The sequence below is a fragment of the Aythya ferina genome, assembly GCF_964211825.1.
Source record: "Aythya ferina genome assembly, chromosome: W".
Taxonomy (NCBI): Eukaryota; Metazoa; Chordata; class Aves; order Anseriformes; family Anatidae; genus Aythya; species Aythya ferina.
The window spans coordinates 17,848,177-17,854,176 of record NC_140313.1 but is presented as its reverse complement, the minus strand read 5'-3'; the positions used below and the strand labels follow the sequence as shown (position 1 = coordinate 17,854,176).

At 46.7% G+C, this 6,000-nt stretch overlaps 1 protein-coding gene across 1 annotated transcript in view; it reads left to right on the top strand.

The window, feature by feature from the left end:
- Positions 1–5,414: 5,414 nt before the first annotated feature.
- LOC311426489 (uncharacterized protein) overlaps positions 5,415–6,000 on the top strand; it is a gene marked incomplete at its 3' end in the record, with an annotated part of 324,836 nt that continues 324,250 nt past the window's right edge. The window contains exon 1 of the mRNA XM_084502857.1: positions 5,415–5,571. The remainder of the gene's footprint in view (positions 5,572–6,000) is intronic.

Here is a 6,000-nt window from a genome sequence, read left to right as displayed (position 1 = left end):
AGTCGGATCAGTAAAGGAGCCCGCAGCTCCCTCACTATCTGGCAAACCACACATTTGTGATTGTAGTCCCACATGGCTCTTTAAAGCCTCAGAGACTGCTCGCCAGGTGCCGAGCAATCCCACTGCAACCTTGTCGTTTTTAGTTGCAGAGTCCCACACCTTGACCTCAATTTGGTCCCATATCTCAAGATCATAAAATGTCCGATTGTTAATAAGGAGAATAAGCTGTAAGGTTAACAGGACAGTCTTTGTTTCTAAGGACGTATGATTCCCCATAATGCGCAGCTGCTTACCAGCGAGAGGCAGTTGTGTGCGCGGGTCTGCTTCTCTCAGCTTGAGCTTCTCTCCAGCTCCAGTGCGCCTGTTTCCAGTGACTTTCTGTACGAGCTTCTTTGAGTGGTTTGCTGAGTTTGGCCAAACCTATCTTCATGAGGCGATCAATGTGCCTGAAGGCTGAGTTGCTTAACAACATAAAGTGAGACATATTGTTCCCATGACTAGCCCTGGAATTCTCTGGTGTTTGTATTCAAGAAAAGGAATGGAAAATGGAGGCTGTTATAAGTCATGGAAGATATGGGAGCACTTCAACCAGGCCAGCTATGCTCCCCCAGTCATGGACATTGATAGTAACAGACTTAAAGGATTGTTTGTTACCTTTCCTGATTGTACATATTGTGAGGAATGTTTTAACAGTTCGTGTCCATAAAGAACAATTCTGTTTGAATCCTGTCTGCCTCTGGGCCCTGCACTGGCAATTCAATTCTTGAACCACAGCTGCAGTGTGTCCCAGTCTCCCCCTCATTCTAGTCAATTTATCACTCCTTAAATTTATGAACCTGTTTGCTTTTGTTATTCCGGACTTCTATTTCTAACACTGCTATAGATGTGTCTGTGAATGGCTGGGGAAGAATGTTTTAATTACTCGTGAAGCTGTTTGTGTTTGATGTCTGGGAGTTTCAGAACAACTGATAACAACTAGTGACTGTTATGGGATACTATGTGGATCTTTGGTATCTGGTTAGGGGGGCCGAGAGATAAAGAGGAAGGAGAAAGAAGCTGAAGGACGGCTGGGAGACAAGACTTGAAGAGAATGTTCTATAAACTTGGTATGGTGCCAAGTAAGTACAAAGGGGGAGAGGAAGACTACGAGCCTTCAGCATGAAAGACCCCTAGAGACCCCCAGAAGAGACCCCCAGAGGAGACTGCGCATGCTCCAGTAGGAGGGACTGCACCCCGGAAGCTAATTTTAATAATCAATTTTTTTAGAAGTAGTAATGAATATGTATTAGTCTAGGAGCATAAAAATCAGCTGCTTGATGTAACTGGTGTGCGTCCTGGTGGAGCGGAGACTCCCGGTGCACCCAGCGCTGTTTGCTTACCTCTATTCCTTTATATTCTTTCAATAAATCCTATTTTTTTATTTAATCCTAATTTGAATCCTGAGCCATTTATAACAATTTGGGGGCTCGTCCGGGATGGCTATAGTTCCTGAATTCTGATTTGATCTAGGAGAGGCGCCCCACCATTTGGTGGCTCCTGTTTGAGTCAGATCGGGACTAATGCCATCCTGAACCTGAATAAAGGTAAGCAAAGAATTTGATTTTTTTTGAGCTCCCTTGCCGGCTGTTTTTTGCCCGTAATTCTGCGCGCGAAGATCCGGACGAAGACGACAGGGTCGTTTGGATACCGTTCGGTTGGATTCCGGTGTCCAGAATCGAACCGGATGAAGACGACAGTCGTTTGTGGATACCGTCTGGTTCGATCCCAGACGAAGACAGCAGAGATGCTTTTGGATACCGTCCAGTTGGATTCTGGATGAAGATGACTGATTCGTAAGATACCGTCCGGTTGGGTAAAGGTGCGGTTGCCAGTGTTTGTGTGTGAGAGTGTAACTGAGACTTCTAAAGTCAGCGTGGAGGTCTTTTTGTTTTCTCACCGGTTCTAATCTCCTGTCGGGGGGGCTGGGCCGGTGAATGGAGTGATACGTGGGTGGGTGATAGGTCCTAAACCCCCTGCAAGACACTCTCACTGGGGGCAACCAAGGGCTGTGGGAATTGCCACTAGTAAAATTCCCGGATGGGTCAGATAAAATCGAAGACCAAGGACCAGAAAGGGAGCAAATTACCAGATATATGACCAAAAAGTCCATTATGAATAATGATTAGAAATTGGAACAATAGGGGCCCCAGAAAATTAAAGAGCAAATTGAAAATGATCCAGTATTTTATGATAGAATGACCAAAAGAACCCTTAAGACCCCATGTATTTTGATCCACGGAGGACGGGGTCTGTCAGGCTTTGAACATTAATAGTAGAATACCCGTGGATCCGGAAAAGAGCAAGCTGAAACATTGGAATTAGAAATTAGAGAGCAATTGATTAAGAATGAATATGTGCTACATTTGTGCCTGTGCTGCACTTATACCTCCAGATAACAGGAGCCTCTCGGACCCCGAGAACCAGATCAAAAACAACCTCACGGTTCGGACTTTAATCAAGGGGTCTGAGATAAGGAGGACTGTTCACAAAGGGACAGGTTAGGAATATGTATATGTATAGGAATGTTCATGTATATGTAACTCTTTACTAGAGCAATTTGCCACGTTAGGCGTGCACGACTCTGGTGGGACTACCCGCCCCGTGCTGCATGGAACTGAGTAAACATACCTACTTTACAATCTTACTGATTGTGGAGTCAGCTTTCTGTGAGTCATTTTGGTGAGCCAGGCAGGAGACACTCTGCTCGGCTGTGGGATCGGCTGCAGCGTGGACACCCCTAGGTGCACCCTGAGCGTTTTGCTCGGAGGGGACTCTACTCTCAGCTGCTCACCGCAGGAGCAGAGATCTCCTGAAACTGCAGACAAACGGTATGTTTTCGGCTGCTGGAGGGATACTAACTGGAGTGTTAATAATTGTATGTGTTTTTATGTATGTATTTTGTGTTGACATTTTGTATATTGTAATATTTGCATATTGTATGTATTTTGTGTTGAAAGTATTTGTGTAAGTGTAAGGGTTTGAAACAAAGTGTTACAAGTCACTTCACGAAGAACACAGCCAGAGACAATACTTGTTTGGTTGGTTATCATTCTAAATTATATTCCTGTGGTATGAATGAGATGTGCTGGAGGCCTCTGTGTGCGACTGTGCTGTGTGAGTGAGACGCAGCGTTGCTGCAAAGCGAGTGCAGAGTTCCAATCCGTTGTTCCGTACTCTCCGCAAGGGGAGTGGGCAGAGACAAATGAAGTGCTTGACAGACTGAAAAGAAGTGCTGTTTTATCCAAGTTTGAGTGGTGGTGCCTAATATATGGGCCCGGTGTATCTTGTTTATCTTGTGTATCCTATTTTTGCTCTTAAATGTTTTGACTGTGACAAGAAAAAGGCAGGAGCATGATCTGACTCTACTGGTGCTTTCGGCTGTGCTTCCTGCAACATATGAGGCCCGCACAGGCTGAGACCTGGACTCACTGAGACCTGAACAGGCCGAGAGACCGGAGCGGCGCCGAGAGACTGGAGCGGCGCTGGGAGACCAGAGAAACTACGGAGGGACTACCGCTGGACGGAGAGAGCCCTGAGAGACGCTGCAGAGCCACGGACGGCTCTGAGAGACACAGAATAGACCTGACAGAAGCTGCAAAACGCGGGGAAATTGAAGTAATTGCGGGACATCCGAGATCGAGTTGCTACGGGAGACCAGAGGCGTCAGTGGACACCGGCAGTCGACTCTCACCGTGAGGCGAGTCGGCACATAGCAGAGGGGCGGACATCAGGACCCTGCAGCCTGTCTGACGTAACCATGGAGGCAGCGGCAGCAGCGGCTGTGCTGCTTCACTCTAGCATTCTTTTTATAAAAGGTTTATCTTGCAATGCAAAAAAGACTATTAGTCCCCAGATCGGTGTTATAACTATTACTAATGACGACTTAGCTCTATTGAGGGGCAGGAGTGCAGAGACGCAGATTACACTGCCAAATGACCACCGGCAGGCTCTTTCACAAACCGCTTCTAAGGTTGCAGCTGGCACTGCCTGCAGCCGTATGGCAGACGTTACACTCTCTTTCCTAACTAGTAATCATGTGTCATCCATTTGTGGTGAATGGCCAGTCGCAAAAAGAAAAGGGGGGGGAGACAAAGACAGAAACGGTACCAGGAGGATGCCACTGACACTAACAGCATGGGTAATAGGAGTAGTATAAGTGACACAGGTGACGGTGTGGGGCGGTGGTGGGCGCTGCCGCGCTGCGGGGCGCTCTGCCTGCTGCTCGCCCTCGCCGGCCTGTGCACTGCTGCCAACGGTGCTAGAGCAAAATGTGAAGACTACTCAGATGGCAGTGATGAGAGTGCTTGTGTGAAGAAGATGTGTGAAGAAGATGTGTGCTGAATCTGACTTTGTGTGCAACAGTGGTCAGTGTGTGCCAAACAGATGGCAGTGTGATGGGGATCTGGACTGTGAAGATGGGTCTGACGAAAGTGCTGAGCTGTGTCATATGAGAGCATGCCGGGTAAATGAAATCAGCTGTGGTCCTCAGTCAACTCAGTGTATCCCAGTGTCCTGGAAATGTGATGGTGAAAAGGACTGTGACAGTGGAGAAGATGAAGAGAATTGTGGCATTGTGACTTGTAGTGCAGCAGAATTCACATGCAGTAGTGGGCAATGTATTTCCAAAAGCTTTGTCTGCAATGTTCAAGATGACTGCAGTGATGGTAGCAATGAGCTGGAGTGTGCACCTCCTACCTGTGGTGTTCATGAGTTTCAGTGCAAGAGTTCTACCTGCATCCCTATCAGCTGGGTGTGTGATGATGATGCTGACTGCTCTGACCACTCGGATGAATCTTTGGAGCAGTGTGGCCGCCAGCCTGCACCTCCAGTGAAGTGTTCTACGAGTGAGGTGCAGTGCGGCTCAGGTGAATGTATCCACAAGAAGTGGCGATGTGATGGAGATCCTGATTGCAAGGATGGAAGTGATGAAATTAACTGCCCTTCTCGGACCTGCAGGCCAGACCAGTTCAGATGTGAAGATGGGAACTGTGTCCATGGGAGTAGGCAGTGCAATGGTGTGAGAGACTGGATGGCACTGATGAAGCAAACTGTAACAATGTTATTCAGTGCTCTGGACCTGGCAAATTCAAGTGCAGAAGTGGAGAATGCATAGATATCAATAAAGTGTGTAACCAGCAGAGAGACTGCAAGGACTGGGGTGATGAGCCCCTGTGAGAACCGCAGAAAGGGACCCATGCATTCAGAATAAAAGGACCAGTAACTACTGAAACTTGGAGGGTTGAGTCCGCTCCTGGGAAACTGAAACTCAAACTAAGGAAGAACTAATGTTCTGGCAACGAGGCTCTGCATGAATTAAGGATGCCAAATAAAGGGGACAAGCCTAAAGGGAGAAAAGGGAGAAGGCAAGACCGGGGCAGGACCCTCCACTGCGGTGTGTATGGTCTACTGAGGGAGGCAACCCCTATGGGTATTGACTGCCGAGTGAGAGGGCCTCGACCGGACTTCTCCCACACTAAGATCAGGTTGTCCCAAGAAAATAACATAAGAACCTTTTTAAACCTATATAAAATTGTGATTCGTTTTACAGGAGCTGGATCACCCTGACAGGCCGAACGGTAACACAAGCCTGAATCGACCCTAAAGGCGTTTGCCTATTATGATCCAGCTACGTGGGCAGAAGATAGATCCTGGGGCTATAGGACCTCAGTATATATACTTAATAGAATAATTAGGTTATTAGCTGTAATAGAAATAGTTATAAAGATGAGAACTTCTTTGTATCAAAATTGCCTAGCTTTGGATTATTTACTAGCACAAGAAGGAGAAGTCTGTGGAAAATTTAGCTTTAGTAATTGCTGTTTAAAGATTGATAAAAAGGGTGTTTCTTCCTAGTAGCTGATAGAATATTATGTTCTGGTTTAGGATGAGAAGAATGTTAATAATATGCTGATGTTTTAATTGTTTTTAATTGTTACAGAGAAGTGCTTACACCAAGCCAAG